This window comes from Haliaeetus leucocephalus, unplaced genomic scaffold (genome assembly GCF_000737465.1).
Source record: "Haliaeetus leucocephalus isolate CR32 unplaced genomic scaffold, Haliaeetus_leucocephalus-4.0 Scaffold101, whole genome shotgun sequence".
NCBI lineage: Eukaryota > Metazoa > Chordata > Aves > Accipitriformes > Accipitridae > Haliaeetus > Haliaeetus leucocephalus.
The window spans coordinates 2,100,678-2,116,777 of record NW_010972537.1 but is presented as its reverse complement, the minus strand read 5'-3'; positions in this window follow the sequence as shown (position 1 = coordinate 2,116,777).

Below are 16,100 nucleotides of genomic sequence, written 5' to 3'. Positions count from 1 at the left end.
CCGCTCGTATCGCGGGTGAGGTTCGAAATACCGTGCGCCGGGGCTTACCCAGAGGCTTGGCCCCGGGGTCCGGCTTGGGGCCTCCTCGCCCGCCCAGTCCCCCACTGGTGCAAGCGTACGGGCCCAGGGCTGAGGCCAGAGTGAGGGGCCGTAGCGTACTGCTGCTCGCACCGGGAGCTGGGCCCACCCACCGTGTCCCCAGGCACCCCAGGGTGGTTACACGGGTGTTACGTGCCCCTGCAGAGGTGTGGGAGACATGCGTGGGCCAGACGCTGGGTGCCTGCGCTGGGCCCCGGCTCTGCCCTCGACCACCTTGTGTAGAGCGTGTGCCCGCCTTCCCCCCGTCTTTGGCAAAACCTCCTCTTTGTGCATGTGCTGTGCTGTCGTGGCACAGCTTCCACTCTCTCGTTATCCCTTTCTTTTAAGAGATGAGTCTCGGAGCTGGCTGGGCTTCCAGCATGGGTTAATTGTTGGCTGCTTGTGCCTGCCATGGTGGGTCAATGGGAAGGGGTGAAATCCTGTTTGTTATTAAGCAGTTACAGACCCAGCACTTTCATGAGATTAGTCATGCACGCACATGAGCAGGCACATCTCCTGTAAGTCTATCTGATTGATTGCCTGAGGAACTGAGTAGCTGTACTGCACAGGTGGAGCAGCCGGAGCCGAGATACGCATGTCTGAACAGCACACTGGGGCTACTGCCTGTGAAGGCATCATGCAACCCTCACACCCTTTCCAATCAACTGTCCAAAGTTGGCAGGCAAGAGAAAGGCACATTACCCCAGCATCTTCTAAAGGGCTCATTCATTACCGCAAAGGATTCAAGACAGAGGTAAAAAAGCTCAGGAGACAGCCTGGTCAGCCTTCCCACCAGGTTAGCCTTTCTTCACTCTGACTGCTCAGGAGGTCCCTGTTCAACAAACCTCATTTAACTCTTACCTTAAATCCCATCATCTCCACTGATGCAGGAGTCTTCTTTTCATTTAGATGCCGGCAGACACTCACATGACTCTGTCAGAGGCTGCTCACAGTCACATGCTGTCTGCAGACTACAATTCCCACATGCCTGAGGTTAAACCTGACCCATCACAGACATGCCTGTTCCCCAGTGCTTACAGATCCCCCTTCTGGTCCTGCTGATGCTTTTGTGTCCTAACAAGTACATAATGATGAAAATAATTATTTGTGGTATAGTAGGCCCTAGAGGAATTAGAAGAAGATGGAGGCCTATGCCTGTTATGCTGTGTGGGTATAGTTTGATCCAAAGTGAGGGGTACAGCCTCTATGAACACATCAGTGTCTGCAAGTGCAGCAGCTGTAACACATCAGAGTAAAAACCCACCACCCCTTAGGCTGTGCAGATGTTCTTGTGCATGTACCCATGTGTGCCTGCTCCTGGTGAAACTCTAAAATCACTCCTTGCCCTCCAAGTCATAACCCAGGGAGGATTTACCCAGGCGGACAAGTGCCTCTGCAAATTTATGACCAGGACCTTGCCAGAGTTGAACTCACCAAGACTTACTCTTTACCTCCGATTATTGATGATGTTTCTAGGAGTCCCAGTGATGGATCCATACCCCATTTGGCAATGCACAGTACAACAAAAACACGGCTCCTGTCACCAGGATTATACAGTCTTCAGCTTTCTTGCTCATTATGGACTGTATGGAAATATCAGTTAACTCCTGGGAGCGCTTGGCCTATGGGTCAGGTGGAGGCAGAATGGGAGCAAGGCAGAATAAGCCATTAGCGTGGGTGGGAGAGGCTAGGTGCAGCCTGAAGGAACAGGGATATGGATTGCTTTGAAAATTGAGAGCCCAAGTTAGCCTGATGATGGCAAGCATTTGATAATGACAGCTAGTAAATGTGTAGGGATGCTATGTTTAATATTCTGCACCCTAGAATGAGAAAGGATTCTAGCTCCCCTGCAGTTTAATGGTTTTAGTGCTGGATGGTTCGTAGGTATTAGATTGTGTCAGTGATTGTGTGTGGAGGATAGAGAATGAATTTGCAGGTGAATTTGCAAAATGAGTGTGTAGCAGGATACTTGCACATAAAGCCACTGAAGCACCAATCATTCAGACTTCCCCTGGTGCGATCTATCCGTGCTCCTTTCCTCCCACAGAACAATCATAATGATAATAATAATAGTAATTGTAATAGTAACAACAACAACAACATGTAGTCCCTCCTACTGTACTTTTCATCAGTGCAGAAATGCTCAGAAAAACTCACTTCAATCATTCCCATTCTTCAGAGCTAATAAAGGGAACCAGCCAGCACAAACCACTGGCATTTACTGGGTGCTTTCAAACACCTTAGCCTTTCCTTTTTCTAGAAAATTCAGGGATCTCTTTAGAATGTACACCTAGATTATACAGGTCAGGTGGGGAAAATGTCAGGATGCCGATAGCAAATTTAAGAGAGTCACAAACCCTTCAAATCCTTAGTACTGGACAGAATTGTTTCTTTGTGTTCTTGAATATAAGAGGTCGTAGGGAGGGAATCGGAAAATCAAACAGTCCCTATAGTTTTTAAGACCTGAAGTGCAGCTTCAGTCACTCTCAGACTATTGTGAGAATATTGCTTATTCCTTTTGTTGAAAGCATCTTGTATTCTTTTGCCTACATGCCAGGGAGAGAAACTGTGAAAGGGTACATGATGTGTTCCCTCAGGTGTCTTTTTGGCAGTGAGATACATATTGTATGAAATGCTCTTGCCAGTGCAGAACGTTTTAGGACGTGTGTATACTTTCTTATGCTTAATGCAAGATGAGTTGTGTGCTAAGGGCTTACCACCCATGAAGCCACCCAGTATGGTCTTGCTTTCCCCACATTATATCCACCATCTATCCTTGTCTGGTATCTATCCTGTCCTCATCCTTCTGGTGGGGAAACAGTACTGTGTGTTACAGCAGGATTAGTGGGGTCCGGAGAGGAAGAGCGTGCTCCTGGATGTGCTTGGGCAAAGGGAAAGGGACGGTACCGGAGCGATATGCATAGAAGAAAGGCTAAATGCAGACAATCGGTCAGCATCGGATTTGCCTCTTTTCACTGATTTTTATCTCCTCCTCCTCACCACCTGCCAGGGAGGTAGAATTGTTTTAACCTGAGTTTCACAAAGCCATACAAGGCCTATACCACTGCTTTCAGTGCTCAGCTCTCCCTCCACGCCTGCTCCCTGGGGACCTTGCTGGTCTCTGCTGACCACAATTCCTCACAGCCCTGGTCCCATAAAACGTCAGGCATTCAGCTTATCGTGGTTTAACCCCAGCCAGCAACTAAGCACCACACAGCCAGTCACTCACTCCTCCCCCCTCCCAGTGGGATGGGGAGGAGAATTGAAAAAAAAGAAGTAAAATTCATGGGTTGAGATAGGAATGATTAAATAACTAAAGTAAAATAAAATATAATACTAACAATAATAATAATAAAATATAATAACAACAGTAATAAGAAGAATAGTAATGAAAAGGAATATAACAAAAAAAAAAACCCAAACAAAAAAACAAAACAAAAACCGAGAAAAGTGATGCACAATGCAGTTTCTCACCACCCGCTGACCGATGCCCAAGCAGTGATCCACCCCTCCTGCCAACTCCCCCCAGTTTATATACTGAGCATGACATTCTGTGGTATGGAATATCCCTTTGGCTAGTTCGGGTCAGCTGCCCTGGCCATGCTCCCCCCCAGCTCTTGCTGGCAGAGCATGGGAAACTGAAAAATCCTTAACTTGGGATAAGGGCTCCTTAGGAACAACTAGAACATCAGTCTGTTATCAACATTATTCTCACACTAAATCCAAAACACACTGTACCAGCTACTAAGAAGAAGATTAACTCTGTCCCAGCCAAAACCAGGACACAGCCCTATCTGTATTCTTGGTTTACATTTTCCTTTTTTCCTTGGATCTGGTAATCTAATTTCCTCCTCTCATACTTTGACTCTCTCTATTACAGCCCTCTTCTGTACAGGCCAGACTGACCTGCCCCTCTCTTTTTAGACAGAGTGGCATGATCTTTCACCTGTACAAAAAAGCCTGTAACTCTGGGCTGCTTCATTCCTGCAGTTTTCTGTTTATGACAGAACCACAGCTTCAGCATCTGTCCTGCACAGGGTAGCAGAAATTATTGTATTGCTAAAATTTCTCTTCAAATAATGTAGATGGGTCACGACTGTTTCTGTGGACCAAGGCTGCATATTGGTTCTGCTTCTGGCTACAGATGTCATAGCTGGAGATCAGAACATTTGGGAAGAGCAGAAGAATTTGTTGTTCTCTGGACAGCTGCAGAGTCACAGTGGAGTTTGCAGAGCCTGGCAACAGGATAGTGCTGCCTGCAAAACTCTTGGGATGCCAGTTGGGCTAATGCTAACTTCATGACTGTGGTGTGCTGTGATCTGTGGAGCTGCTGCAAAAATGTGGACAAGAGGTGACGTGTGGAAAGGGCTCCAGACTCCCAAAGTTTGGAGGCATGGCAGGGGCAGTAAGAAGATGCGCTGGTGGTGGGACTGGGTGAGGAATAACAAAAGGTGCCTTGTACACCTGCATGCACTGCAGAGTGGTATGTGTCAGGGGAAATTGGTAGTGTTGCAGGACACTTTTTATGTTGCAGCCATCCACACAGCAGGTACTTTGCAGTGCTTTCAGGATCATGGGACTAGACAAGATGATCTGGGTCATCAAGTGCTGTTCCCTGCTATTGCAGGCCTGCTGTCATTCAATCCCTATTGTAAACTGATCGATCTTTATCTTAAAAGCAATCAAGTCTCATCCCCCCACAACACTCACTGGGAGGCTGTTCTAGAATTTCCTTTGTCTGATGGTTAGAAACCATCTCCTGATTACCAGCTTAAATGTATTCATAGTTAGCTTGCATCCATTTGTTCCTGTGCCAACATTTTCTTTTAGCTAATATAATTATTGTCTCTTGTTGCTGTTTTTGCTCTGATGTATTTATAGAAAGCCGTCATACCTCCTCTCAGTTCTCATTTTGCTAGGCTAAACAAGGCATGCTCTCCTAGTTCACTCCTAGCTGGTGGCCTCCTCCTTCCTCTCCCCATGCCCGCAGCCTTGCTCTTTGCTTGCTCACATTGAATTCTTCCCTGAAGCTGTGTGACTGGTAATGGACACAGTTTGCTCAGAGGTCTCACCAAAGTCTTATACAGTGACTCTAATACTTGCCTCTCTCTAGAGGAAATACTTCTCCCTTTGTTGTTGTTGTTGTTGTTGTTTTGTTTGTGAGGATAGAAGAGTTGAGTACTTTCTTAAAACCTTTGGATACAACTTTCTGATAAGATGTTAAAAAACCAGCAAGAGTCAGCCTGCATTATAATTTCCCCTGTAGTCACAGGGGGATATGGCAAACAAGGAACATATACAGCTTATTCCCAGCCTTTTGGGGACCAGGACAGAGCCTGCTCAGCTCTACATTTACTCTGTGATTGCAGCACATGTAATGTGGAGGAGGGACTGTTGTCTCAGGTAGGTAGCACTCTGTCATACTGCCTTGCAGGGTGGGCCACCACCATCATGCTGGAGGCTTTGGGGTGCTGGTCATGTGGGGTCTGGAGCTGAGTTCGTCTTGCTTTGTGTCTCCAACGTGCCCTAGCTACTGCAGGAGTCTACCATCTTTCTTCTCTTCTTTCTCTCTTTTCCTCCCTACACTACTTTTTCTGCTGATAGTCAAGGTGCCATTGGATGCTGAACATGCAGCTATGACCCTTTTGCTGCGTAAATGCAGATGCTCCTTTTACCACTCTCCATGAACTGGTTGGCTGCCTGCTTGATCCACATCTGTCTGAGATAATACTGGATTTATATTTAGGTGGGTACCAGTTTTAACTGTCTTAAATAAAAATTAACCATTTGCTATATTGTGCCAGATAGATCACAAGACTTGCAGCATTTGCAGATGGAATACAGGATGAAATTAGAGAAGTAGGAACATGGGAGATGGTTATAACATTTATTAGAGAGAGGATATTTGTCCTGGTCATTTGGCTTATGTGTGCAGGGGCACACATCATGGGGGGAAAATCTTGGAGTGCTGAGACTTTCTGGGAATTGTCGCTCAAAGGAAAGAGGAACTGTACTACATGGAGCCACCAACCCATGTTTCCCCAGCTATCTAAAAGCAGCTTGGCCTTGGAGTAAATATAGCCGGTCAGGAATACAGTGACTTTTTGTGTGGTTTTACTAGTGTTTGTTAATAAACTTGCTTAAAGAAGCCTCACCTTTCACTGTGCCACGAGCTGAAATAAATATTAACTCAAGCTCAGTTTTCTGGGTTACAAGAGAACCTAGAGATAAGGACCTGTGGCATTGCAACATGGTACAAGAGAACTATCTAACTGGGAAGTCTGCAGTCTGGGCCATGACTGAGCTAATGCTGGGAAAGACGTAGGAGTGGAAGGTCTCTATAAAATGAATTTTAACTGTACTTTGCACCAAGCAGACAAAGGAGTCATAAAGCTGAGCTTAATTTTTTTGTGTGAAGACAGTATTGGTCTGAAGCGTATGTAAAAACATGGGGTAACCTTGCAATGAGAATATTTTCTGTGCAATTCGCATCAGAAACCTACGGAAGAAGGTGAGGTGCTCTGAGATGGATCAGAGTGGAAGCTCCTTCAGCGTATAGCTCACTGCAAGCATGCAACAATATTTTGAAATTTCTTCTTTTCTTCCTTTAATTGCTGTCTAGATGGAAGTTGAGGGTTTTCAACATTGTCTGGGGATGCTGAAGCTGTGACAGTCTGAGAAGCAGTTTTGACCAGCCCCCCAGTGACCCTCAAATCCTCACCACCTGCCCGAGCTGTGTACTGATCCCTTGTACACTATACAAGGGAGGATAAATTGTTCTCCCAAGAAGTGCTGCTCCCACATAAGGCACACAGGCCTCTGTGCCCCACATTTATTTTGGTGAGAAGCCTGGGGAAGGATTTGATGTTTCGTAGTTAAGGTTGCAGACCAGGGGAGTCCCAAACAAGAAAAAAAGCTGTTGTTCATTTCTATGAAGGATACGATACTTAGTGTACTTACATAGAGAGAAGCGGAGAGATTGTATCAGTGTACATCCCAGTCGTAACTCATTTCTCTTTTTAACAGTAGCAGCCTGGTAAGGCTATTGAGTACTGGTGCTGCACTTGGAGCACAGAAAGAATGGAATGTTTTATGGTCCTAAATTCAATTCACGGTTAAATGTCTCAGGTAATGGAAGCTTTTACCACTTCACTTGAGAGACCATTGTATTGTCTGCTAGATTTCATAAGCAAGGAGTTTTCTTTTTTATTTAGTTGAGCTGCTTGCTTTTTCTGAAGAAATAAATGACCAAATAAAAAGCAAATCTGAAAACCTCCCCCACTGAGTCTATTTCAGTTGTTGCCATTTTCTTCACATTTTCCTCCTTGAAATGCATTAGTTTCCAGTTGAAGGAACCTGAAGAAAAGATGATTATTACCAAGAAATTTGCAAATTAGCACAGCTCAAAACACCCCCACAGCAGTGTTCTAGTAAAATGAGTGAGGCTGGGCTAAAACCTCTATATATTTATTTGGATCATTCTGTATTTGGATTTAGCAATCCTATTACCGAGCTGAAATTTAGGACTCTTTAGATACATTTGTCCTGGAAATAGCACTGGTAAATTATAAGCTCTGATAGGTGGGAGGATGAGGACAGCGTCTAAGATCAAACAAGGAGAAAAGCAGCAGACGTTCTTCCTTTTCTATTAAGTGTGTTTGCATATTTTCAGCATATTCAGCAAATGAATAGTTGCTGTGGATGGACAAAATTAGTGGTTAAAGAGAAGCAAAATGCACCAAGTATGGGATGTGGGATATTGCAGTGCTATTATAGAAATCAATGCTATGCCTTCAGCAGGAGTTTTCAGTTCAATTTAGATCACCTCCAAAGCAGGCGGAGAGGGTGGTTGAGTCAGACCACCAGGATGAGTCTGTGCATGGAAAAACTGCCATATAAAGAAAGATTGAAACATTAGTGAAGAGATGAAGAACAGAAGGGATGGGAAATGTACACTATATAAGGTACAGTGCAGAAGAAGATGTGACCACTAGTTGCTGTTTTTTTATGAAACAAAAAGAAAGGAGAGTTTAGTGGAGAGGAAAAAGACTGGTAAAAGGAAGCTTTCTTCCATATGACAAAAGGAGGCAGTGGAAATCCCTGCTTTCATGTTTCTCAGAGTCCAGGAGCACAGCTCTAAACAAGGGTGGAAATTTCTGTGTTAACCCTAGTGTAATTGCTGTAGTTGAAAATGCATTTTATTTAAACACTGCCATTCGGGAAAGCAGAGCCCTCCCATGTTCCAGAACAGAAGTCGAATTTGGATTCTGAGAACTTGTCAAGAAATGCTCCTGGGAGACAAATGATCACATAAATGTCAACTGCAGCATTTCTTAAATGTTCCTGCTCCAGTCATTGCCAGCAGTAATGTCTCAGCAATATCTTTTGGGCTGAACGTGGATCCACACAACATTATGTTCATTATGTTCTGAAGACATCCAGCACTGAATTTTTCACCGTATTCCTCTCTTTACCACAGCTAAGTTCACAGTTTAAGTGCGTATTATCCTGGGCTGCTAAGCTAGTACTACCTGCCAAGATTTACAGCATCTTTCCTTAAGCTCAAACAGCTACAAAAGTCACCAGATGGCAGCAGAGCCATTTCTGGTCTCCTCTTGCCCTGAACTCCTGGTCACAGCTGCATGCTCTGGGGTGCTCCTTGTAGCCACAGTTCCCAGATTTGCAGGGTATGCAAAGGCAGCTATACCTCCTGAGAAAGTACTTGCCCCTTTCTCAGCAAGAGATTTATGTTCTCCATTTGGTGCCTCCACGAAGTCTGGGCTTTAAGGGATGATTCTCTTATTTTTTTCTCCAGAGTTCATATTTTTCTCCAGGATTGCCCCAGTTTGTAGCTTGCAGACACTGGTATATACACATGCTAATGGCTGCATTCTTATGGTATGTTATATGCTGCCAAGGTAATGCAAGGTAACTAACTTAGCTTTAGCTAAGAGCAGAGACTGTGTCTGGAACCAGCAGAGGTTGACTCCATGGCTCAGGGTTGAAACTGGCTAGTAGGAATCTTGTTAATGGTGCTGTTTGCTGTTGTTCCACCATTGCGGTTAGTTTTGCTCAATAAAATGCTAAAAGCAAAATGCTAAGAGAAGAGAAATACCCCAAAGGATTACAAAATTCAGAATAATTTTGGTTTGGAACAATCCTCAAGTTTCCCAATTCTGGAATTTCCCATAAAAAGGAGTAATTCCCAGGCAGTTTCCCAGCTACAACCATTAGACACTGAGGCTCCGTAGCAGCCTGACGGATGGGTGCACAGTCAGGAAAGCAGCCTGGCCAGTGGTGTCAAGTGTTTCGCCTGCTTTCCCAAGAAACCTCACTGAACTTGAGCAGTCTCCAGGAACCATTCAGATGTCAGTGCCAAAACCAGGAGAAAGTTTCCTCTGGTAGTCAGGATCTGGTCTCTGGGGGTTCAATAACTCCTTCCCTGCGTGTTTCAATGACAAGCTGAGCTCTAGGGCAGGGGGAAGAGGGAAAGGTTATTGTGATTCTTCTGGCTTGCTTCTTTTAATAGAAAAAAAAACCAAAAAACAACCCACACTTTTATTCCTCCTAGAAGAGCTCCTTTCAATGGAGTTTTAGGTCTGGAGGTAGATCAAGGTAAGTGTGTTCAAACCTACTGGAAAGGACATGGCTCTTGTCATAGATTTCAAAACCACCTCTACCAAACTCTCAAAAAATCAAAAAAATGCTGCCATGCTCAGTAAAATGCAGATGGAGGCTTCTAAACAAAGGGTTGTCAAACATGTTCCTGGATAGAGACTCTTCCAAGGTCACTTCCTATGTAACCTGTGAAATTATGGATATTTTTTTTTTATATTGATATTGGAGGTTGGGTTGGTGCATCTGGAATCTTTCACAAGATAAGGGATTAATTCTTATTCCCACAAGTGTCCCTATTACAATTTGGTGGTGGAAGGAATCCCCCAAATCGGTGCTATTCCACCCATTTTTAAAGCCTTCTTTACACATCCAGAGTTGTGGAAAAGTAGTAAGTAAAAAAGAAAAGGACACTATTTTATGTATTTGCACACTCAGACACTCACACTTTTAGGGCTGCAAACTTTCACTTCCTTATTCTCTCTCCTACTTAACTTTCTCTGTGCTGTCCTGCAGTAGGGGTTGGAAGTTTGAAATGGACTTAAAGCAAAAATACATGCTCTCTTTTATTATGAGCATATTTCAAGGGAAAAATGGATTATACTTTTATTGGCCTGAATGTATTCAATTGCAGCAACTTTTATTATTTCAAAACAAAGTTTTGTTATTCAAACAAAAGGCTAAGAGTTACCCACTATGCCAACTCGAAGCATTTCCCTATAGCTCATTTTTAAAATAGCCTTTAGGATTTATTTGACTAAGTCAAACCTCAGGAAGGAGAAGCTTGTGGAGGGAAAATCACTGCATTAGAGGTGATAAAATGAGAAATGAGAGAGGCGAACATCAGTGCAAACTCATCAGCATCAGAATAAACTCAGAAATAGACATTCTACATTTCCATAATGCTGTCAGCTGCCACTACAGAGACAGGGATCTTTTACCTCTGTTTATACTGCTGCTAACTTAATTTATAGCAATTTATTCTATAAAAGTAGACAGTAACTTGACTGGCTGGGAAAAAAAATCCCCCTTGTGCTGAAAATAAAAATGATAGTGCACATAATAGATTTCTGAAAGTAATTTGAATGGCCAGTTAAAATGCAAGGTGACTTAGACATATTTTTAGTAAATCTCAGCACGAATTACCTACTTCCATATGCACATTTGTAGATGGATCGATAAAGGGCAGACATGGGACATTTACTTAGTAAGATTGGATGGGTCCAGGTTAGCTCACCACTCGCAGGCTATTTTGCTGGGATTGCATGCAAGGAGGAAGCAAGAGCAGAAGTGGGCACAATACCCTCTGGGCTGAAATCAGGTGCCTTTTCATGACCAGCATTGTGAGAAAAGGATCTGATACAACTTTGTCCCGGCAAAAATGAGCAGTTCATGTCATTTCTGTCCAGATGGCAGAGAAGATAAGAAACACCAAGCTTTCCACAGCTTTCAGTCTAGTAAGATATTTTGCAGGCAGACATCAGTATGTTCTGCTTTTGCTCCAAACCAGCTGACACAAGCCCCACACTGGAGGCTTGTGCTAAAGCCCATCCCTCAGCACGGTGTCTTAGCTCGGACTCAGCCCTGTGCTCACCACCGCTGCTCCGTGTTGGGTCTGGAGCTGATTTCATCCTGTCAGATTGGCTCCAGAGCAAGTTAGCGTTGGTTTGCAAGATACCACGAAGACAAACCTAGAGATGTTGGGATGTCAGCCCTTTGGGTGAGGTTGCATCCCAAGTTGTTAAAGCCCATGGCCTGGCTTAGTCAGATGTGTTTTACTTTCAGGCAGTGGTCCTTGGTCTCTTCATTCCCTGAGCAGGAGCCTGGACCTTCTCCATAGCAAACAAGCCTCTTGGTGAGAAGCTTGCTCTTCTTAAGTACCTTTCAGGCCCCCTTAGAAGTAGTTCATGAGCCTTTAGGGGTCCATAAACCAGAGGCAGAAAAGCATGGCTCTGGAAAGTGTAAGGGATATAATCATCAGGCTACAGGTAAACATGTGCTTAAATGCTTCGCTGATCAGAGACTGACTGCTGAACCGGGGCCCTGGGAGCTGCCTTGTGACCACAGTTATTCCCTTTATGACAAGAAGCTGATCTTCAAATTGAGGCGGAATGTTTTCCTGTTGCAACATAACCTGTTTTTGCAGGGGAAACGAAAGGGAGGAAGGCACAGGCAATAGTTTGTTGCAATCTCTGCTCAGAATTAAAATAGCTGGGAGCAGAGCAAAATTAGGAGTACTGTCACTGCTGTGCAGATACCACCAGGTTTGAACTGAACAGGGGATGAGGTAGCTGAGAACTGAGCCGCATGGACCAAGCCGCAAAGGGAGAAGTGTCATGCAGAAACAGCAACGTCTGGTGTATCTGATAGTGACTCTGGGTGCAGAGAGGCGTGAGAGGTTTGCACGATACTTGTCTGCCAGATTTCTGGCTCCAGAGAGTGCTGGTCCAGAAGAATCTCACATCTCGTGACAATGTCATGAGCAAAAAGAAGCCCCTATCGCATTTTGCACCACACCGATCCTGCTGGCCCGGTGGCATCCCCAGTGTTTCCAGGGTTAACCGGTGAGGTTGCCCTCATGCAGACCATCACTTCAGAACTGTGAGGACTCCCATGATAGCCCATGTTTCTCAGCCCAGCTTTGCCCATGCCTCCCACCGTTTGGAGGTCTCCAGTGCGCTTTCCCTTGAGCAGCCTCAGGCTGGCACCACATCCTCACCTCCCGTGGCTGTGGATATCGCTGAGGTTTGTGCTGCTGTGCAGGAGTGGCTTGGGGGAGGACTGGCAGCACTCTTGGCCCCACAAACAGCCTCTGCATCTTCCCCCTACGGCATGGTAACTCGCCTGGTGTACACGGAGCACCCATGTCAGTCCCATCTGAAGGCTCGCAATGTGGATGGTGGGAAAGACCAGTCCTGAGGGTAAACTGGCAGGCTGGTATCTCTGAGATGCATCCCCAGCTTTGCCTGTGTCAGTGCCTCAGGATCAAACCAGTGGTCGAACTACTTCGTCGATGCCTGCGCTGCTTCAGATGAGCTTAGTAAAAATCGTTGTTGATAAAACAAAGCTGGACTGTGTTCAAAAGCCAAACTATTTCTCTCTGCTTCAGGCCCTGGACCCCTTAATTTGCTGCTACTGGAGGCTTATCCAGCTGCTAACCACAAACTCTTCCTGCTGCGGGACGATGCTGTATTATGTTGCTGCTCTACTCAAAGGGAAAAGAGGAGACAAGGGAAGCGTTGAATTCAGAAGGAGTTTTGATTTAGTATTTCAAAGCTTTACAAAAGACGCAGGCAGGGGTCTGTATAGAGTCCTTATTCTAACTGAGAGTTTAGATTAAGAAAAACAAGCTGTTGATTCATTGGCTCATGTCTTCGGTTGTGCAAACCAGCAGGGCATTGATTTGTACTAGGTGAGAGTCTAGGACAGAGTCTGGTAGCCCACATCATGAGTAAGCATATGAAAGGCTTTATAAATTGCAAAAGGATAGTGTTTTTGGTCCTTATTGGGTTTTAGCTGCTTAAATACCATCCATTTCAGTGGGTGTCAGAGGATTAATAACTTTGGGGGTCTGCCATCTTGCACATCACTTAAAACCTCCTAATGGGCTAAGAGAACACAGACAAATTTTCTGAGGTTCTGCATACCTCAGCGCCCGTGGCGGTCTTTCCAAATTCATACAGTCAAGCAGACAATGCTGGCACGTGCAATAGTGTTGCAGGAAGGAAGGGAAATCTCATTGTGCATGGTAAGAGATGACAGGTCTAAGCCACGGTGCCTTATCAAACAGGACGCCAGGTTGACTGTGGGAAACAAACCCCAAAACTAGACAGGGGTTGAGGAGTCACACTGGAGTAGTGAGTGTTGAAATGTGAAGGAGCAACATGCATGGCAAGTTGAAGACTTCTCAGTGTACAATATGTACCAAAAAGGAAAAAATCATTGTCTGTGATTTCAAGCCTGATTGCTGCTCCTTGAGGGCCTCACTATAACAGTTTATTATTGATGTGAAAGCATGGACTTGCTAGGAAACAAGGTTAAATAAAGTTTTGAAACCTAAAGGCTTTGATCATAGGGCTGATTTGTGTCCACTTCAACCCAGCTTACTTAATGTATAGAATAACTCATGACAGCATTTTTGTCAGTAATCTTATATAAAGCTGGATTTTACTTCATTTGACCACCCATCAGAGAGAAATTAAGAGTCAATTAGCAGTGCAATGTAATGCATTTGAATGTGACACATACTGCACTAGTCAGCCACACTGCAGATTACAGACAACATCACACATTGCATTCAAATAGCTGCATTGTCAGGTCTATGGAACTCCGTGAGGTTTGCCTTCAAGTGCCTTTCTGCACTGAAAAGCAGGCTCTAAAAAGCTCACTGTGTGGCTCCATGTTTATTGCATTGCTCTAGTCCTTATCAGATCACACTGCTTAGCAGAAGATGCTTTCTTCCTCCTATTTGCCAGCTCAAGGTGGGATCAGAGAAGAAAGATGGATTGTTCTTCCATGCCAACTCAAAGAGGACAAGTGATACATGAATGATTTCATCCCATTATGTTTTCCACTATGCTTGGGCAGCCCTCGTTGTCTCGCCCAGTAACGCTGCTGCTGGAGCATTCATCACAGTATTTTCTTTTTATAAAAGCCAGCTTTGCCTTCCCTGCCCAGTGTCATTTAGGTTAAGACAATTAGTCCTGCAATGAAGGCTGCAGTGCTGTAAGCTGCATTTCAGTGTAAGGCAGCTCGCAGATCAGTTGGTCAGCTAAGAAGCTGTGGTATGGCCTCCTTCTTTTGATGTCTGTTCTCAAAGGTCTGTCCAGCCTCAGGCTCCCAGGGCTGGGCGAAAAGCACCAGCAGACACGAAAGGGTGCGCATCTGCTCGTGCTTGCGTGAATCAAAATCCCTTGCTAACAGATGAGAGGGGAGCCAAATGAAGTGAGACACGGGGTATTGAACACATCTGTCAGAAACGTCTGTGAGGAAAGCTGAGTACAGTTTTACTGCGGTGCAATGCGATGCTCGTTCCTTTTCAGTAGCTGTCAAGTGGGCCTTCTGGGTCTCATCTAGTTTTTCTGAGTAGCTGCCTCCTACCCTTCCTCTTCTCCTTTCTTTCTCCTTCTTTTATGCAGTTTTTCCTCTAGGTTCAGCAGGGTGGCACGGATGGGCACGTGCTGAGACTTTGTCCCTGTGCTCAAAGGAGGGGTCTCCAGGAGGCAGGGGACAGAAGGGACCGGGCAGGAGGAAAGGCACCAGGAGGTGCGAGCACCAACGCAGCACGTTGTCCTTGGGGGTTGTGCTTTGTGGGGTGATAAGTGCCATCTCAAGGTCTTATGGTCGGGGTGTCCTCAGGTGTCTCTTCCTTATGGATCCTCTCATCTCTGTGAGAGCTGAGCTCACTCTTGAAAGCTTTTTTTCAGCTGTGCTATTCAAGAGTCTCTCTCCACCACTCAGACAGCTTTTGTTCACTGACTTGTTGGGACATAACAGTCTCTGACGCTTTTTGTCCAACCTGGCTGGTATCACAATCAGCCTGTTCAGAAGTCACTCATGTGAAGGCAGGGGGACTGGAACTTGATGGTTTTGTTAGCCTTTTTTATTAGCCTTGTTTCCGTCAGAAAGCAAGGTTAACAAGTGCAGATCCAATGAGTTTTCCACCAACTAAGGAGATGGCTTATAATACTGATGCATCTGGTTTCTTCTGACATGCCTGTGGGTCTCTTGACCTACTCTGTAGACAGTCTGCTAGGAAATGCTGGTAGTGAGCAATCTTTGCTTTTCCCAAATGGTCTTCCCAACATGCTTGTTTGTTTTCTTCCTAATCCACCTTCCAGCGAGGCCATGATCTCATGTGGGGTCCTATCTACACTATCTGAACAGAAACAATTACCCTTCCTACTTTAATTAACAGTGAGCTTGGCCCTCCCTTCCAAAACTGGTGGCTGAATTTCCCTTAGCTGTAGCTGCACAGCTCTCGCTGACTTAAAGATCAGACAGGGGCATGATAGGAAGCACCCAGTCTCCTTCGGGGTTCCCACATGTATCGCCATGGGGAGAGAATCCTCCTCGCTTTCTTCAGAGAATGAACTGCTCAAATCCCTCCGTAACCTCTAAGGGAGAGGAATTAACTCAGAAAGAAACACTGCCTTCAGATACAAGCTGCTTATCTGAGTGCTGAGCAGGGGCTTTGTACAGGAACCCCTTAGGAGGCACTCCATCGCACGCTTCCCCTCCAAAGCAAGCAGTCAAGTGGTGAACCCTCCAGCAAGAGATAGTGATACAGCTTAAACTAACCTACTTAGCCAGCCCAGCAGCCGTAAGCAGGTTCCCCTGGCTGTTGGCACTGCCTTTGCTGTGTTGCCTCCCATCCACAACCTTGATGGTCAAGTGCGGATCAAGGA